Source organism: Stigmatopora nigra, chromosome 3 (assembly GCF_051989575.1).
Source record: "Stigmatopora nigra isolate UIUO_SnigA chromosome 3, RoL_Snig_1.1, whole genome shotgun sequence".
In the NCBI taxonomy this organism is placed as follows: Eukaryota; Metazoa; Chordata; class Actinopteri; order Syngnathiformes; family Syngnathidae; genus Stigmatopora; species Stigmatopora nigra.
The window spans coordinates 13338656-13360111 of NC_135510.1; the positions used below are offsets into that span (position 1 = coordinate 13338656).

The 21456-nt window shown below is 37.3% G+C and overlaps 1 protein-coding gene across 1 annotated transcript in view; it reads left to right on the plus strand.

The window, feature by feature from the left end:
- The window catches only part of LOC144194127 (leucine-rich repeat-containing protein 4C-like), a 40182-nt gene that overhangs the window by 442 nt on the left and 18284 nt on the right, over positions 1-21456 (plus strand). The window lies entirely within an intron of this gene.

Here is a 21456-nt window from a genome sequence, read left to right on the forward strand (position 1 = left end):
AATTGCTGCTAGGAGCACGGATGTGTGAGACTCCCTGTTGCCAGCAGGACATCATTGCAAGAAGAGACGTCATATGGTAATTCAAATTCTGTTCAGGTATTCTCAGCATACACGTTTGCAGCACAAAAAGGGCGCCCGGATTGGGCCATCTAAGGCTGGCAGGAAAAGGACTTTGGAAGTAGAGAGTGAGCTTCTGGAAAAGATTCAACACATGCATTTTCCTTTTGAAAAAATTCCATTTCCAAGCTACATAACCTGAGCACAGCACATGTCCCTTATGGGTCTTATTTTTACCATGCATGTCCTGTGCCTATGTGATGCTGCAACTCTGACTTAACAAGGTGTGTGTATGAGAGAGAGAAAGTAGAGTGTTTAAAAATATCTTGTGGTAGTTTGGTCAATCTGTCTAGATGAAAATGGGGAATTTGGAATTAATATTGCAAGTGCTAACATAAAAAATTAAGAAAAAAAATCTGAAAATACTAAGTTTGGATTTTCTTGTAAAGCGGCTGAATTAGGAAAGAGCATTCTACAATAAAAATGCACGGTATTGTCCTCAAGAGCACACTTGTAAATCCACAGTGTGAACATTAAGTTTATGACACAGCCAACAATGTGAATTTCACCTCCAGTGAGCCTACACATTTTCACTCTACTGTTTGGTGATGCTCAGTTTTTAGAAAGGCAACTTTACCTTAATTAGTGGGCAAATAAGCAGGTGTCACATACCTATGCGCTAACACAATACTAAAATCATAACTGCAGTAATTATTTCTATTAAATGCACTTAGGCACCATCAATTCAAAACCATGAAATGAAAAACCATAATTATGGCAATAACACCATGCCTTCTTGGGGGCGTGTGATGACATTCTTTTGCTGCTGTTGTCGCTGTTATATTCATTTTTACAGTAGACCTATACTTACATATATTTTCAGAGACTAATTCATCCAACCATATTCACATTCTTTCAATGATACTACCGTGGTGGGAAAATTAAGACCATTGATCCACTGAAAACGGAATATCGGTGAAATGGAGGTGTTTAGTACGGCGTTTGACTGCAGGAGGAGGCAGCCTGCCATTTCCATTGCGCCTGGAGACGACTTCATCGTATCGTTTGTAGGCTCATGGAATACAATGCTTTTCCAGCAACATGACATCTGTTGCATTTCCAATTTGAACGGGCAGAAGAAGAAAAAATGAATCCCCCTTTCAAATTCAAATTTGAGCTGACTCATTGAGCTTTAGAAATTGAGTTTGGAAAGGTCAGACATTAAGAAGGCATGCTGCACATTCAACTATTCAAACAAGTTGTTCTGTTCAGTAACTAAACTGAATACAAATTTACATCTTAAACAAGAAATCAAAACGGGTGGTGCTATTTTTTTTAAATCATTTTTTGCTTTATTAGTCAAACACTAAACATGACAAAGCTGCCCATCTACCCCTCATCTCTCATCTCATCTCATTTTTTCAACTGCTTTATCCTCACTAGGGTCGCGGGGGGTGTTGGAGCCTATCCCAGCTGACTTTGGGCCAGAGGTGGAGGACACCCTGAATTAGTGGCCAGCCAATTGTAGGGCACAAGAAGACAAACAACCTGTCATGCTCACACTCATACCTAGGGGCAATTTTGAGCGTCCAATCAGCCTACCATGTATGTCTTGGAATGTGGGAGGAAAGCATAGTACCCGGAGAAAAGCCACACAGGCTCAGGGAGAACACACAGGTGGACCAACCTGGATTTGGAGCCAGGACCCCCATTATGAGGCCGACGCGCTAACCACTCAGCTGCCGGGCCGCCCTTTCCCATATACCAATAACAATAATAATTACCTATAATTTATAGCTGGTGTGTGTAAATGATCCTGTTCCATCTGGTTTAGGAAGTCTAGATTTGTGGTAGGTCGTGAAGGTCATTTTAACCTAGCCTAAAACTCACTGACTTACAATTAAGACTACACTTTTTTCCGCTGTCTCATCAGAATCCACGTTCTGTTTTCTCCTGGCAAGTGTAATAGCCTTCTCTTTGGAATTGTCCATTTATTTCACCTGTGATCTGCTTTCTCCATGTTTGTCCTTCAATCAGCCTCCTGTGTCCTTTTGGTGTTACTCATTGTCTTGTCACTTTTTGTGTATATTTGCTCCCCTGTTTACTTTTGTGTTAGTAAGGATATTGTTCATTCCGTGCTCTGCTGAGTATTATCAAGTAAATTCTGATCCCCAGTGTTGTATTTTGCTAACTTGATAGTTAGTTTGAATTTGAAGAATAAAGTCGGCCTCACAGCTCCTGGGTTCAAATCTCGGTCGGTTCACCTGTGTGGAGTTTGCATGTTCTCCCACAGCCTGTGTGGGTTTTCTCCGGGTACTGCAGTTTCCTCCAACATTCTAAAACATGCATGGTAGGCTGACACCCTAAATTGCGCCTAGGTATGAGTGTGAATGGTTGTCCGTCTTCTCTTGCCCTCCAATCGGCTGGCCACCGTTGCAGGGTGCCCCCCGCCTCTGGCCCGAAGTCAGCTGTGATAGGCTCCAGCACCCTCTGCGACCTTTGTGGGGATAAAACCAATCTGAAAATGAATGAATGAAAAAAATGGGTTGTGTTTGAATAATTCTGACATCGTAACAGCCTTTGCTGAGGTGTAAGGGGACCTCGTTATTTTCCTGTCCTCTAATTGGTTGAGTGCGAGACGAGTCAGAACCTCAAGGCCAGAGGCGATTGATGGTGAGCTAAAAAGAAGACGACAGTTGACATAATTGACAATTAATTTCCAAGGCAAACGTAAAGAAACAACAAAACATTCAGACAGCGCATATATCTGTTGCAATGCGTTAAATGATTTGTCCGCTACTTACCAGAGTGGCAACAGTTATTAATGCCCAACAAGTATCTAAAGTCATGGATTATGCCTGACTGATGATTATCTCTTGTGAAGGAGGTGGATTTTACTTAGCGCTTGCAAGATGTATAATGATTGTGAACTCTTTGACTATAGTGCAGCAATATGCAAAATAATCCTGTATTCAAAGATTTTTTTGTCTAATGCTTGGGTAGAATTATGTTACATAGTAGTTTAATGGGGCACAGGTGGTTAGCACGTCCATCATGAAGTTCTGAAATCGAGGGCTCAATTACGGTGGGTTCCAACATTCCTGTGTGGAGTTTGCATCTTCCCCTTGTGTGGGTTTTCTTTGGGTACTCTGGTTTTCTCCCACATCCCCAAAAATGCATAGTAAGCTGGTTGAGCATTCTAACTTCCTTTATGTATGAGTGGGCGTAAATGTTTTTTTGTTTTTGCTCTGCTAATGCTGTGCGAGCAATTCAGAATTCAGGGTGTCCCCTGCCTGTTGCCCATTTTTGGCTGGAATCAATCACACCTATGATGCTTGTGAGAATAAAAAATATGTAAATAAATGAGTAGCTTGATGGGACACAGTACCTTTTTTGCTGTCACCATTTCTGGTGACATTTTGCCATCTTAAACTAAAGCATTTATAGTGAACTTAACCACACCGTACCGTGCTTTTATATTATCCTCAATCTTTATGTCGGTTTGCATTTTTCCTGTCATTATTTTCACACACCTGAACAACAGTTTTCAAACCAATATTATGGGCTGAACAATGCAAAATGCAGCAACAACACAAATTTCATAAAAGTCATAGATTCCTTTTTTTGTGTCAATAAAATAATGATAGAGTAGGTTGAACCTTACCTTTTTCCTTCTCTCTTTTTTTTTTCCCTTCACAACACTAAACATGGTGGGATGCTAATTACTGAGCAATTTCAAGGACCACTGATACCGGGGGGAAAAATAAGTGTTCCCCCTAGCTTTTCAAATAACCTGCAAGGTAAATTATGATCCTTAATTATCGGTGCCTTACAGTGACAACATTTACGCAAAGCAGAGCTGATGTAAATATAGCGCTTTAATTTTCGGTAAAATGACTTTGTACATAGCAAATATGAAATAAAAGACACAAGGAGAAAGATGCTGTGATCACTAAGACACTTTTTTCGGTGAGACCGAAAGTATACATTTGATGGAAATTTATTCATTCATTCATTTTCTGAACTGCCTATCCTCATTGGGGTTGAGGGGGTCCCAGCTGACGCTGGGTCAGAGGCGGGGGACACCCTGTATTGGTGCCCAGGGACACACTCACACTCATACCTGGGGGCAATTTAGAGTGTATTATCAGCCTACCATGCATATGTATTTGGAATGTGGGAGGAAACTGGAGTACCTGGAGGAAACCCACATAGGCCCGGGAGAACATGCAAACTCCACATAGGTGGACAGACATGGATTTGAACCCGGGACCCCAGAGCTGTGAGGTCAATGCGCTAACCACTCAGTCGCCAGGCCGCCCTTGATGTAAATTATTCAATCAAAAATTACTAAGTTAAATCTTAAACATTGTGATATTATTTACATCATCATTATATTCCATGCCTAAAATAATATTAACACTGTTGCGCCAAGATGACAGTCTATCGTCATTGTGCCCCATGGTATATTTAGTTAGTGTCTTAGAAATTCCTTTGTACCCTTCACTTGACTGACACCTTTGAACAATGAGCTAGCTCCCTCTGATGCTGTAGAAGCTTTCTGCAGACCTCTACTTTTGCTGTAAAACGTGACTTTAGAAACGTCTGGAAATAACACAGTATAACAGCAAATTTTATTTGTGGTTGGAACACTTGAAACAGTAGCAGGTTGTGATTGGTTCACTCTGAATGGCCACATCCAGCTCTTTGTTGTTGCACATCCTAGAGCAAGGGTGGCAAACATGCGGCTCTTGAGCTGCATACGGATCCTGGTCGAAATGAATGTGGCTCTTTGCTTCTTTTCCTACTTTGTTAGTACTGTGGCTCTTTGCCTCGTAGTTGATGTGTTAACTCTGGCTACGTTTTATATGATGTGTGTTGAGGGTGTACACTTAGCTTGAAATGAACATGTTGTTTTGTAAGGGGAAGAAAGTGTGATGGTGGATAAAATGGTTTTGATTGTGTGTTTTTGGTGTGTGTGTTTGTCTGTTTTGGCAGGTTACTGCGTGGTGGGGCTCTTTGAGTCTCACTGTCTAGAATTTTTGCTCTTAGTGTCTAACTTTTTCACCACCCCGCTCTAGGGTTGATGTGCCGTATGGTTTTCGCTCCAAAATGTTTGTCACACATATAACAACAATCACAGACACATGATTTTTTTACCCGGACAAAAAACGTTATATTAATCGTCGCGCTTCAACTTTATTTTCACTATTAACAATGCCGCTTTGCTGGGAATTGTTGCCTTCTAGTGGCCATGTTGTCAACACACTGAATGATGTCCTTTCTATAAACTAACTGCAACGTTAAAAAATATTGTAGTTTTCTTTTCTTTTTTGCCCTGAAATCATTTAAGCCTCTTGAAAAGACAGTAAATTGTGGTGTATAGTTATTTTTATATGTATTCTAACATTCAAAACAATTTATTTTATTTTATGGGGATATTTTCAAGTATTTTGCATGAAAAACAATGTAAATGTTCATATTAAGTGCCAACAATATGCACATCTGTAACACACGTATATATTTGATTCGCTTGATTATTATGGTCTGTTATAATCAACTAAAATTGACGTATAGTATGATACAATTAAACTGCTATTAATTAAGATAAATTCATTACAGGCCACCTGATGATGTGGTGGTTATTCCAACACTTGACATGACCCTCCACAATACCCCTAAACAATAATTTAATACAAAATTTATGAGGCTAAATAATTAGGAAAACAACTTAAAAGTATAAAAATATGTTATTTATATACCATTTACTATTAAGGCTAAAGTCTATGAATGTATGCACATTTTAAACATCAACAGATGAGCTGTTTGTGCAAAACTTAGTTCTTTAGGCCCATAAGTTGATGGAATTCATAATTGAGCTGAAATATGCTTTTATACTAGAGGACTAAATTTCAACCTGTCAAAAACCCAAACATTCATTCGCTAATAGCCCAGCTGCATCTCACAGTTGATGGAGGAGTTGTCAGAATTTTGCTCTCACTTTCTCTCTCTCTGTCTCTGTCTGTCTCTCTCTCTCTTTCTCTCTCTCTCTGTATATATATAGTATATCTCTCTCTCTTTCTCTCTGTCTGCCTCTCTATCTCCCTCTGTGTTCTCTTTTTGTGAGGCTTTGCGTTCTAGTATGGTTCCTCATCTGATAATGTCATATTAGCCTTCACCCTTTTATTCTGTGATTCAAGGATTGGTCATGGGATTGGCCATCATTTATCAGCTTTCCTGAGATAAAATGGAAAGATACTGAATCCTTTCCAACCTGTGTGTATTAAGTTCAAAAGCACAGTCTATATGAAGCTGTATTGTATCTGTCTGGGTGACATGGATATGAGAGTTGAGGGGGTGCTATTTGAGTTTAGTTTGAGTTGAGACTGCCCGATAATAGACTTGATTCCTTGAACCTTTCCTTGTGTGCCTTCATACAATAACCAGTTTTCTGAAATGCCTTGGGCTAGTAAAAATTCCGTAAATCCAGGATACTCAAGATTGGAAGGATTTTGCATCCAATGTTATGTCTGGATGTGCTTTTTTTTTGCACAAGAAAGGGAATTATTCAGCAAATCCCACTCCCGTGTATATTTTCTAATGAACTGATACCTCAAAAAGATGGCTCTTCTTACTGTATGTTTGTCTAGAAGTCATGTGTATTGTCTGTGTCAATGTCATAATAACACTTATGTACATTGTAGCCCTCTTAGTCTTTTTTTTTCCCCTTTCAGCATATTCCCAGTAAGGTCTTGTGATAAAAAGGCTACGCTCAGGCTTTTAGGTACATTGCTGCCTGTGCCGCTTCAACAGCGAACCACTTTCCATTAATGCTTGAAATTACATAGAATCCCTGGAAATCTCTCTACACCTACACAATTGACAAGTGACTGTTTTCAGAAATGTAATCAAGATATTTGAAGTACTTATTATACATAAAGATGAACACTGGAAGCAAATTACATCTTAACATTTGGAAAAGATTGTACTAAACCAACAATACAATAACCCAGTGAGTTTATTTCCTTACATTTAGCATTAGTTGACAAAAGGGTTGAGATTTTAGTGAGAGGGCTTTACTTTATTTTTTTATTTTTTGACGCCTTAAATCACACAGTGTAAGACACTGATTATTTAATAGGCACCGATGTAAAACCGATTAAACTACCACCAAGTATTGCACGGAAAATACGCTATATTCTTACAAACGGATTACCCATAGAATCTTCTTATACTTGAAATGAGGCCCGGTTCCTTACTAATTTAAAGCAGAATTCTCAGCTTTTGGAGGTGGATTTAAAAGACAAGTTACAGCTGAAAAGGCACACTGCTGTCAAAGCTTTCAATTTTTTATGGATTGGATAACTTTATTCATCCCATATTCGAGATAGTGTTCATCAAGATTTTCTCAGAAATTTGCCAATTCTTTAGGCTCCATTGAAAATGCAAGCACTAACTTATGGTATTAATACGGGTAGGAGAGGATTGGGACATTTTGTTGATTATATGATTTATATAACATCAACATTTTCTACTACCCCAACATGTATGTGGTTTTGCTGGATCACTCTGGCAAATGTTTTCATTTGAATTTTAACCGCTCAATTGCATTTTTGGATGGGCAATTTTATATTTTGTCAGAAAGCAAGAACAAACAAATGTTAAATATGTTATGTTAAAGCAGGGGTTAGGGAACCTATGGCATGGGAGCCGAATGTGGCTCTTTTGATGGGTGTATATGGCTCTCCGCTAACTTGTGTGGTAAAATATGGGTATCGCTGGTGAGAGACCTAAGTCCCGAACGCACCAATGGGAGCGTCACGTTGGAACTGTGGTGCCGACATGATCTCTAGCGCCTTTTTTAATCATACATCTTCTTCATTAGACTCTTCTGCATGCATACTCTCATTGATACTCATTGATTAGCAACAGCTCAAAATGTTCTCAAAAGCCTTCAGACACTTTTTTTTCTAATTTTCAAAGTGGTGAAATGATTCATAAATAACATTTTCATGTATTTTTACCTTTACATTCGTAGTATGACTCTCAAGGAATAATGATTGAAAATATGAATTGTTTATAGCTCTCTTCGTAAAAAAAGTTACCGACCCCTGTGTTAAAGTAACAATAGTAAAATGGCAAAGTCCAAATCTGGTTAGCAATTTTCAGTAGGACAAAGTTAGTCATATTGAGTGTGTGAAAGATGAGTCATCTTTAGTCAGCTATCAATTGTCTTACAGAAAGAACAACAGTATCTTTTCAACGATTGCATGTGTTTAAAGTCCAAGTATTCAAAAAATAAATGCCCCCTTTGCAATAAAATTGGCGGTGAAATATCCTCTTATGAGAGTTTCACTTCAAACTTCACAATCAAAATGATAGCAAATCATTGGAAGGGCTTTTCCTCAAAGCCCCAGCAAATATCATTGTCAGCTTATCAGTGTCAAATTTACTCTGCCTTAGTGAGATATTCCCTCAGAGAATTTGGAATATAATAGCTGAAGTGATGATTGTCTCTCAATGTTCCATGCCACGCCCCCCCTCCCCCTCCTCATTTTTTTTTGTCTCCCTCTAGTATTGGAGATGTCACATTGCAAATACAGGTTTTATATTTGAGAAATTTCATGTGAAACAGTGTATCAGGGTGCTACTGTATCATCCCTGAAGTCTCCCGCAATCTTGACATTTATTTTGCATCAATAACAGGAGCAACAAAATCAGTGTTAGAATTTGTGTTAAGTGAGATATTAACATTTTATGCGGACTGTAGCTGCTGGAATGGAGACTTGTTTCATTTGGCAGAAATGAAACATCAGTAACTGGCCCCCAGTCAAACACTACTGAACCAAAAAGAAAATCTTCTATGGTTGACAAGATTCCCTCAGTAGTGTGTCTCTGCATTGCCTCTCCTACATTTCACTCCTTTTATGACAACAGCTTCTTTTTTTCCCCCCAACTAGTGTTTTCTGTGACGGAACAAGGCTGTTAGAACATATTGTTCCCTTGCTGCCATGTACTAATACATTATTGGTGAACCTTGTTACAATGTGCCATGAGAAGATATTGTCACTCAATTTCAGGGAAAAACAAACAAAAGTAACTTTTAATATGATCTACTTTATTGTAATTTGTATCATCAATAATATGAGGAAAAAAAGTTGTTGTTTTTTTCGGTGACATGCTTTAGGTCCCCAAACTTTACTCACCGCAGACCGGTAAAGCTCTTCCTATTTTGTCGCAGACTGGCATATGCGTAGGGCGACAACTTAAGACAGAAGAGCACAAGAGCAATTATTTTTTATTATTATTTTTTACTATTTTAACAGCTTTTCTATATATATATATATATATATATATATATATATATATATATATATATATATATATATATATATATATATATATATATATATATATATATATATATATATATATATATATATATATATATATATATATATATATATATATATATATATATATATATATATATATATATATATATATATATATATATATATATATATATATATATAATTAGAATAGGACATAGGCTTCGTCGTCCTCATCAACAACAAAAGCCTATTTGTACTTGAAATGACAAAAGCTGTTTTAATAATAATAATAAATAATTGCTCTTGTGCTATATATATATATATATATATATATATATATATATATATATATATATATATATATATATATATATATATATATATATATATATATATATATATATATATATATATATATATATATATATATATATATATATATATATATATATATATATATATATATATATATATATATATATATATATATATATATATATATATATATATATATATATATATATATATATATATATATATATATATATATGTATATATATACATACATATATCATCTTGTCGCTATTAGACATCCACAAAAACATGCATAGAGAATGAGGAAAAACAACCTTCTGTATTTTCACTTTGTAATAAAGAGAATGGAAGTTGAGGACAGCTTGTGACAATTCCCCAATGGCGTTCTGCCCTTTCTTTTCTCTTGTCCATTTTTTTTACATTCTGAAGTCTTGATTACATGGACATCCCAATCTAATCGTGATAGTTAAAACAGAAGGCACAATGGCTCCAAGACGTCTTGGCACATCATGTTAAATATCCTTTGGTGGTGGCAAGAAATGAAATGGTGGCGACTCTTATTTCTAAACCAAGAATGTGTTCAAATACAGGCAAAGCTTATACTAAATATAGCAAATGTGGTGATAAATGATAATAATGTGTACACAACTCCAACACCTTCTTTTGCAGTTTAAAGTAAGGATCCTTTAAAGGAAATATTATTTCCCCTGTAATCAGCATTGTTTCAAAATCCAAGTTAACAGCATGTGCTTTAAAATACAGATTAGTGTTTGGATTAATAAATGCTGACACTTTCTAAACCATGGCAGCATCACTATTTTAAGGATGACGGTGTAGTAAAAGTGGCTTACACTGCAGTACATAAAGAAATAAGCACTACTGTATCTTTTTACTACTCCGTTTTATAAGAATGCAGTCGAAGATTTATGTTTGAATACCTTGTAATCAATTAATGGAGTTCCATTTTTTTTTGACAATAATATGCATGGCTTTTCTCTATCATGGCAACTTAATGATTTGAATGTCTCACCCACAGTTCTGTAGCTGGGGTTTCTAAATGTTGGCTCCTTTCGTGTCTGGAATTCGTATGGTCCGTATTCCCCACAATGGCTTCCTCCCACAATCCCAAAACACAAATGTTAGTTTAATTGATGATTCTAAACCGTCCATTGCCGTGATGAATTTGTATTTGAATGTGGCTATGCCCAATATAGGTGGACCCCACTTCATCTCACCTGCGACTAAAATGGGGAGTGTATGAAGTCGTTTTGCTAGATTTTTTTTCTCATTACATATGCATCCCATCATATTTCTTATGCTTTTAAAATGATGGCGGTAAATCCTCCAGTCTTAATTATTTCCAACACTGCCTAAATTTGTTACACTCAGTAAACATTGTGTATTTCACTCTAATGGCTCAATGGATGCACTGCTTAAGTTAAATTTTGAAAGCCCCTCTAAATAACACCTGCTGTTTGTACTTTAATTATCCAAGCAGGGAACAAGGATGAAAACTGAAGGGGGATCCCTGATCATTATGCCATTTACACCTTGGTAATGAAAATGATCATCATTACTGTCCTGTTAAGGACAGTGTCTGCTTGACTAACCTACTTTGGTTACCACCTGTAGTGCAGTATTTTTTCGCCAATAAACAATTTCGGCTTTCATTTTATTCTGTCCAAAGCACAATTGGAGTAGAAACACAATGTTGCTGAATTTAAGCCTAATCAGGAAATTAATAGTTTATGCCCTAATATTTATCAAAGTGGCATCCCAGTCACTGCCATCAATATTTGTGCTCCTTTTGCACTTTATTTTACATTTTTTTTAGTTGGCTTGACATCAGCAGTTAAATAAATGAAGCTTATAATTGTTCATTGCTAATTACTACAATTCCTTTTAAAAAAAATATATACATTTGTAGAGGTAGAGTTTGTCCGCAAAGAGAGCTGATTTTTTTTTAGCATTTTTTGGTGATATTGTGTCCCTTTAACAGAGAATTGAACATAAAATAATCAATCAACTTCACTAAATAAATAAATAAAGGAGCAATACCAGAATGTGGGCCATATTGAAGGTTACATCACACATTTTGTCAAACTCATCTTGTGAATATTTGTCCAATGTAATGTTAGTCGTTTTCTCGCTTTGCAAAAATATTCTTGTGATTATAGTATACCATATTGGAACAAAGCCTTCAATATGAGCGCTCTAGCTCCACATGTCAGTATTTCTGTTGCATCCTGTTCGTTTTGTAATCTGTCAATCAGATTTTTTTTTTCTGTTCACGGAAAGGAAATAATTATGATTGTTTCACAAAAAGCTTACATCAGGCAATTTGTCACATTCACCTTGTGATTGTTTCTTCAGTGTAATGTTTGTAAAAGTCTTGTTTGCAAAAATATTCATTTTGTTGCAGTACATCTTATTGGAACAAAGCCTTCAATGTTTGCTCTCCAGCTCCACTTGTCAGTGTTGCGCTTGCATCGTGTTCATTTTGCAATCTGTCAATCAGATTTTTGTCTCTGTTCTGGGAAAGACAGAGAATTATGGTCTCCACAAAAAAAGCAGTGATTTTTAATGAATAAATGTATTGATATAAGATTGAGGAAACAACTAAAAAGGACAACTCAGACGAGAGAGACAGCTCGAGATATACTCAACTGAACTACATAACCAGGGTGCTAAATTTTGGCAAATTCACACGTTTTTCATGGATGATTGGTTCCAACACCAACATTCTGCTCAGACGATCTGTGATTGGCTAAATAAAGCAAAGAAATTGTCGGAGCAGAGCACAGATGATGACGCACTGTGGTCTGTGTGCATGTGTGTGTGTGTGTGTGTGTGTGTGTGTGTGTGTGTGTGTGTGTGTGTGTGTGTGTGTCGACTCTTGATTATGGCGAGAGCCTGTCGTTCCATCTATTTCATATTCATGAACCAAATGGTGCACGTTGTAATATTCATGAACAAATTAGACGTTCAAAACACCAGTGTGACTAGGGCTATATGCAGAAAACTGTGGGTTACAAGTAGTTTCTTGAAACACAATTTGCCTGGCTTAATAGTCATCTATTTTATACTAGAATACTTGTACTCATTTGTTTCTTAGGTGAGCTGCAGCCTATACCAGCTGACTTTAAGTAAAAGACTGGGCCAAGCAGAAAATGTGCCCGAAACGTAAAGGTTTTCGGCCTATCATACTTATTCTCTCTCTGCCGTCTTTACAAAATCATTCAGGAACATTATATAAAAGACCAGCTAAGATATATTGCCTCATGTAGCATATACATGTGTGCCTCATTTAGTTGGATTTTACTCTTAGTGGGTTAAGTTGCTGCCATTCAAGGTGTCTCCTCTCATTCCCTTTAAATGTGATACTTTCACAGTTTGGCATAGAAGCATCTTTGTGTTAGACAGATGGTGGTGATCTGTGCATGAATAGAGCAGTTTTACTCCAGCAGCCAAGCTGTAACAACAGCAAATGTGAGTGATGACACAGAGTATCCATTGGTGTCTTTATGATATCTGTACAGTTAAAATTCCACTTGTGTGTGACCCAATCAAACTCGCAACTGTATTGTTACTCCACTGAGGGCACTCCAGTGACACACTGCAACATTTGGCAAAACAGAACGCTTTGTGCCTCGGCATTTCTGCCCAACTTTCAATGTGACTCATCGAGAACGAATATCTAATGTTGCGTGATACTATTAGGAGACATTAAGGGATCCTTAAAAAAAATATTGATTTGTTTAGTGAGATGATTAGCATTTAATTTTCAATATTTCAAGCTACAGCCAAAGGCCAAAGTAACAAATGTTCATGTTTTGCGTCATACCATGAGTCATTTATGGAGTCAAGGCTATACGGAAACCCACAAATCGTTCAATTTGCATTTGGCCTCAGGTTAGCATTACTGATGTTTTCTGTAGTTTATGTCACCTGAAGTACACCATTTATTCTATATGTGCTATATATGGGGCCTATCCAAGCTACATCTTTCCCCAACTAGGAAAGGTTAAAACGTGCTGAATTGGTTTCAAGTCATTCACACGGATCATAAAGCCAATCTTCCCATTCTCACTCATATTCACACTGTCTTTAGCTGTGAATTGACCACCCCACAAAATGTATGTTTACAGTTTTTAGGTTTTTTTGTGTGCATTTAACCTTTTAGATGGAACCCCTGGTCCCCTCTTTTTATTTATTTTTTATTTTAGCTTTTGTAAATAGGCCTGCCCATCAGTATTGTGTATCTTGATTACATGAAAGCATTGTGTAGGCTGCTGCGTAAATGTAATCTGCAAACTGTTTTGTTTGAATTACATTTGGATTTTATATTGCATTTATATTGAGAGGCATGGGTCATTTACCAAGAGTACAAAAGTCACTAAAATCTCCATTCTTGATCTTGCTTTGCTGTTATTTTTGACAATTTCCTTGTCCATTTTCTTCACCGTTTGTGCAGGGTTATTTCATCTGAACATGGATAAAAAATTGTTGCTAAGTCCATCTATTGTCCTTGCCATTGAAGCCATAGAGTAAAGGGTCTACCTTGTTTTCTATGGTGCGTTATCAACTACTGGCCCGTTTTTATAGAGCTCCCAAAAAGAAAACACTTTCCCTTTGACATATTTTTTGTCAAGTACTTGTCACGTAACAAAGAGCTGACCGTTTATCCTAGAAACATGTTTTTTTCATTTTCAAAGGCTGCCAGGAGAGACAAAACAAAACAAAATGTCCAATCAAACGAAGTCCTCTTTTTAAAGCACTCCTTCGATCTAAGCAGATAACACATTTGCCTTTTGAGTGCTGCCAGAAAATCTCATGAGCCACGAACATGGCCTGCATTGTGTTCATACACGATTTTTGCCTGTGTCAATATGTAATATTAAGTCGAGTTCAATGGAGAGAGTAAATGTGAATATTTTTAAATGATTTATAACAGCAAAGGCAAATCAAGTTCACAATTAATCGACAATGATATTAATATTCATCTCATGTTCATTCAGTAAAGCCTTGTCTACAGTACTTTAAAACTGCGGTGCACTTGGTCAATCACTATAATGGTGTAGATTTATAGTCCATTTCACCCATTAGATAATAAAAGTGTTTTATACCCTTGTGGTCCTCATCAGGTTTCAAATAGATCACAGTTCCCCTCGACCAAAATATGAAACCATCAATGTATAGTTCTTTGAAAACGAAAAAAAAAAATTACGTCACTTGTGAGGGATATAAAACTCCAATGAACACAAGTACAATGATATAAAACTGCTATTAAAAAGAAAAAGAAAATTACATCAATTTAATGTAGCCCTTGAGTCAGTATTCGTGTCACCATTTTGGTTTGTTGTACTGCAGTAGTTTGCTTTTCACAGAGTTAATCAATTCTAGCATGCATGCCTGACTGCAGCTAAGATTCGCTCAAGCAATCAATACAGATCAGTGATTTTCCAAGTTTTTTTTATAGAATTATGACAATTCTTTGCACCAACTTTCTTTCTGAATATCAAAAGTAAGTGTGGGTTCTTAACTCTGTCTTCAACTTTGAAGCTGGCTATTGTAATGGGTATAAGTACGTTAACTCAGATCTTTTACAGTTATAATTCTAATGCTTTATTTTCTCTGCTAACATATAAAATATCAAAAAGAAAATGTGAGGTTAGAAACTTTTGTTTCTTGTTCAAACATCAAATAAACAAGTACTTATTCATTCACAAAGCAGCCCAGCAGGGGTGTGGTTAGCGCGCTGGCCTCACAGTTTTGGGGTCGAGGGTTGCATCCCAGGCTGATCCTCACTCTGCTTGTCCTCCCCATGCTTCTGTGGGCTTTTTCCCGGTACTCTGGGATCCTTCCGCATTCCAAAAAACATGCGGGATTTCTGATTTAATGTCAGGCAATGAGCAAAACATATGTGCCATGTTATTTATTTCACGTAAACATCTGGTTTCAACTGTAGAATGTGCGTCAATGAGCAGGAGTGTACTAATATGTGACAGTGAAAAACAACATTAGAATTGGAAGAAAGCTGCCGCAAAATGTACCAACCATTGCTCGCATGCCAAGACGTTGCATTCTAGGTCATTGTTTGCATTAATACACAGTGTTTCAGAAGCGGTTGTTGAGCTGGGACAAAACTACTGGACGAAACGCACCCCCATATTTAATCTGCCTTTGATGTGCCACTTTACCTATTTCATCACACGCCTTTCATAGCATTTATTTATTGTACAAGGCAGTGCCAATCTGAGCATAAGGTTTGCTTTATGTATAGCACAAGGGAAAAAACACTGGCTATGAATAGCATAGAGAAAAACAAGGGCTCTATGGGTTTTATAGTATTTTCTTTTGTTATCCCGCAGCCCATGAAATGTTATCTTACCTTTTGACAATTTTGGCCATTGCACATGAAACTTTACCAACCTTTTATGTTGACCATATCGGGAAGGTCAGCATCGTTATTTTGAAGGCTTGTCGAATAGATCATCCATATGAAGGCCCATCAGATTGAGAGGAGGTGAGAACTCTGACAAAGGCAGGACATATAGCTGAAGATACTAGCTAAGGCAATGTGCTTCAATCTATATTGGGAATTACAAAAACTAAATCTAAAGCAGAGCAAATACAAATTCCATTTCTTCATCTTTTGTACCGTGCATCCTTGTAAGGGTTTTGTGGGTTGTCGAAGCCTATCCCAGCGGACTTCGGGCAAAAGGCAGACTACACCCTAGACTGGTCGCCAGTCAGCCATAGGGCACTCAACAATCAATCAACCATACACACTCAGAAACATTGCCACTAGAGGGAAGCCCATGCCCGCCCTCACCGAAATCAGACGAGTGAACCTGAATCTGGCCCACCGCATCATTTTGTGTGGCCCAGGAAAGTAAATCATGAGTGCCGTCTTTTTGTTTTAGGATCAAATTAAAATGAAGAGTATAGATGTAAATTTAATTTCCTGATTTTCCCTCTTTTAAATCAATAATTGTCATTTTTTAATGGGTTAGGGTTAGGCTGTTTTACTTAGCAACAGAAAAACAGTTGCAGTGCAACTGTCAGTCAGTAACTAATCTATAGAACAGATATAATATAATGTACCATGAGATAGTATGCAGGGTACTCAACTCGTGCAATGAGTTTGTCTCTCACGCATTTCAGGCCATTCTCACGCCTTATGTCACACCTTGCATACATAATTTTTAACTCAACCATTTTCATAATTTAGGAATTAAAATTAAGTCGCATGAATGAATGGATCATAAAACCATTTCATTTACATTTTATGTGTGCTGTAACGACGTAAAATGGCAGACAAGTGACGATCCAAGCCCCCATTGCCCCTCAATAGTCTAGCCAGGCAAACGCTAGTTGCTCTAACTATATACACTCCACATATCTAATTTTCATGCTGTTAGAGGCAAAATAAAACATCTTTTGGTGACCCACTAATTTTACGTAACGTACTGGTAATTAGTTGATTTCTCAGGGGTTAAACTGATAGCAGTTCTCCCTTTGTCAGTGTGGGTTTTCTCCAGGTACTCCAGTTTCCTCTCACACCCCAAAAACATCCATGGTAGGCTGGTTGAGCACTCTAAATTGTCCTTATGTATGAGTGTGAGCGTGAATGGTTGTTTGTCTCACTGTGCCCTGCATTTGGCTGGCAACCATTTCAGGGAGTCCCCCACTAATGGCCGGTTGGCTGTTGGCCAGCACACCTACCACCCTTGAGGGTAAGCGGAATGTAAAATGAATAAATACATGATGTTAATGTGCCCCCCCCCCAAAAAAAAAAAAAAAAAAGAAATGGAATTTAAAAAGGATAGAATAACGGCCCGGTTTCCTCCCACATCCCAAAAACATGCAAGGTGGGCTGGTTGAACACTCTAAGTTGTCCCTAGATATTTTTTTAAGAAAGACAACAAAGCACTCTGGCAGATGTATTCTGGACCCCCAAACTTCTCTTTGGTCAAGATTTAAATACATCATGTAGAGTAATGAACATATAACTCAAAAAGTAGGAAATCATGCATTGCCCAATGCCCTTGGTAGGAACATAGTAATGATTTTTCCAATGGCCTTGGTAGGAACATCATTATTTGTCCAATGGCCTTGATAGGAACATCATGATCTGTCCAATGTTCTTGGTAAAAATATCTAGAGTTGTTTACATTACCAATATCCTTTATATTATGTGTTTATCAAAAAAGGCAATTCACGTGGCCGTAGTAGCTAATGTTAGCCTTATACAACTAATTGATGAAAGCATGCCTCTCTCAATTATATACTTTAAATGACAAGAATCATACTATTCCAATAGTATGACATCTTTGACATTTTGAGGAAACTGTGCATGTACATTGCCACACACAACACAGTTTTGCTCTATACAATTTTTATAAATTGAGAAGCCGGCTTTATGTCACCCCAATGCAATATTATAATTACAGTTGAACTGAACTGCTATTGTATGAGTTTCTTATCCCAATTTTATTCTACATAATCCGGATTATTGTCCAAGATATACTTCCATATCATTTTTCATTTCACATTGAATAAAGTATTCTTCACTTGTTTGAATTTATACTAACATGATGGTCTATAGGGCTCAAGATGGTTACACTCCATTGATATTTATTCACAGAATATCACTGCTTATCGTTGAAGGGAAATAAATGCGAGCAAACTGTATAGCAGAGTCAAAGACATTTTGAACGCATATAAATACAACTATATCAGAACCCTTATTGAGCTCCTGCAGATTTCTTAATATATTGAGCTACATTTTGCTGACCGATGCAAGGTGTATTGCTCTCAGCTTTCTATCCAGTGCCAATGCTAAATCTAACTTTATATACGATTTATGTAATTTGCAACCATTGTGAGGACACGTCAGGCTCTGTTAAAATCTACGAATCAGCATATTACATTTTCTCTCATATTGACTTCTCATTTGGATAGGGTAAACACATTCACACTTTGGGCTTGAGAATTTTTTACTAAATGCATGTGCAAATATACCAAGCTTGCCTTGTCAGACCTAATAAACACCTTTTCACACCCAATCAAATGTTATTTAGAATATGTAGCATTTGTATGTATTACTCAGTACGGGATATAGACTTTACACAAAGGAGAACACCAGTGGAGATGCTACCTTGAAAGAGGGTAACTATTTGCTTAAGTAGTATTTTTCATTAGACAATGTCTTCTGAGGAGGCATCCTTAGGGAACCTTGAAAGACAGACTCGTTTTTTTTCTACTAACTTACTGCTACTCCCCTCATCTCATTCACATCACAGCAAATAGGAAATCAAATGAAACAAAGAGAACTATGTGCATGTGGAATACATTATAAAATGCCTGCACCTTAACCCGAGGATCATGGCTCTACGATTAACAAAAGGTGTTGGGCATTTGCAAGGCGGTGAAGATTAATGTGAGGCAATGCAGATACCAGCATGTTAGTGTGCTGCAGCCATTTAGCGGATTGTTCGTGTAATACCATCTGTATTCAGGGGATGAGCATCCACTTTAACAGCAAGGCAGAGAGAGAGAGAGAGAGAGAGAGAGCGAGAGAGAGAGAGAGAGAGAGAAAGAGAGAGAGAGAGAGAGAGAGTGAGAGATAGGGAGAGAGACTTCAGCCAACATCTGTCACTTCCCCTTCATCGTCCTCTCCGTCATCTGCTAGTCACTTCCACCCATTTAGCATTATGCCACAAAGCCTAGAAATGTTAATTGAAGAGACCATTCATTCTTACAAGAAATCTGTAAGATAAAATCATTTGTCCACACCTGGCACAAGCGCTATTGTCCATATTTGCTGTCGATCAAAAAAATAGATGAGTTGAGCTTTGTAATATATTAATAGAGCCATCCATACCAGTGCTCCTGTGTGTTATGTTTCATTTTGTGTTGGTTGCAGTCAATGTCAGGGATTATAGAAACAATCTCACTGAACCATAATCCCAACTAAATGGTAGCGGTTTATTAATAAGCAATGTGGACTTTAAGTTTAAGGTTAAAATTATCCATCAGGAAGGGTTAACGTTTGTATTAGGTGCTGCGGGCATACGAACACTTCTAGAAAGTCAAAGGGCATATTCACACCAATAAAATCCATAATTAGCTTTTTCGTTCTGGACCAAAGTACTTTTGCTAGGCACCTTTTCACAATGCAATTTTGCTAGCGACCCAAGGTTCGACCACAATGGTAGACATGTACAAATATCTCTCAATCATCGGACAAAATGGTCTGGTAAAATACACAAGTAAACAATCATGAAGCTCTAGATTGCAGCACTTGTGCTCATATCTATATGATTTATCCAACTACATTTGACGAATTAAAGGGTATTGATGCAACATTGATTTGTTTGCGCAAATGTCCAGAAGACATTCCATCACCTCATAACTCCATATTTAACTCCAACTCATGTTAGCCAGTGTATTGCTAAGCAAGCAGCATTTTTAATGCCTGTAATTACAGAAGTCTGTTATGTGTAGGACTGTAATTTCAGCTTTGGAACAAAACTTGGTGGAGTCAATTTCTTACATAAAGCGAACCGAGACTAGCGATCAGGTGAGGTCTCGGACCGGCTGTTTGGTCTGCACTCGAGTTTGTTTCTTAAAATAATTGAGTCTATCACAAATTGTCATTGGCAAACATAAATGATCAAAAACATTACGTTTTTGTATAAAATTATATTCGTTTTTTCTAAACATCAGTGTGTAAGAACAGGTTTTAAATCAAAATACAGGGGTGTTTAAAGCATTCCATGTCTGTAGTGGGTGCAGGGGTTAGAGCCAATGAACCAATGAACTTTCTGCTGAAACAAGCAGAATCATAAGTGTTTGGTGAAAATGCATGCTCTATAATTGGTTGGAATGAAACCCAGCATCCATTGCAGGTCTTTAGGACTGGTTCCGACATGTTTCTTAATATACACTTCTTGGTTAGGTGTCAACCAATCTACGGTATATTCAGATTTTTTTCCAATTGGCATAGGCTTTAGCTCCTTTTAACTCCAAATATGGTAATCACTATTGAAAAGTAATGGTTGAAAAGTTATCTCAGATAATGTCAGGAAAATTAGGATCACTATGATGACAATGTCTAATAACGGAACATGTGTGACTTCAATATTTGTCCTGGGTTTGACTCAGAGACAAAGCTTTTGAAACAATGGAAAGTCAGTGACCTTTTATCTTTGACAAATGTTCTCTTTTCAAATTATGTGGAGAACCAGTTGGGCAAAAGGACAGCATTTTATGTGCAAGATACTAGGTAATGTCGAATGCCACCTTACTCCATTTGGAGCTGCTCATCCCTCTTGGTGTAGATGGCCTCTCTCACCCCTCTTTCAAACCATCTGTCTTCTCTGTGGGAGGATTATGTACCTTTATTTCAAAAAGGTCTAGTAAATTTGAGATGCAGGGGTAAAGGTCTTGACCTGAAGAGTTGGACCCTGTGTCTTATGTCATGTAACTGCTCAGTGGTTGCCATGTTCCCTCAATATGCAGTAAGTATCCTTTTGTTTCTCACTACATTTGAACACACACACCAGCTTGCTTTAATTACAATTTTTTTTCGCATCTCCAACTTGATCTCTTTCCTTCTGGAATTTGATGTCTTTCACAAATGATAAGCTTAAGTAACCACAGGTTTTGATAGACTCCCTCAAGTACATTTGTTCTTTCTGCTTGCTCATATGAAAAGCTTGGAACAATATCAGCTCTTTTT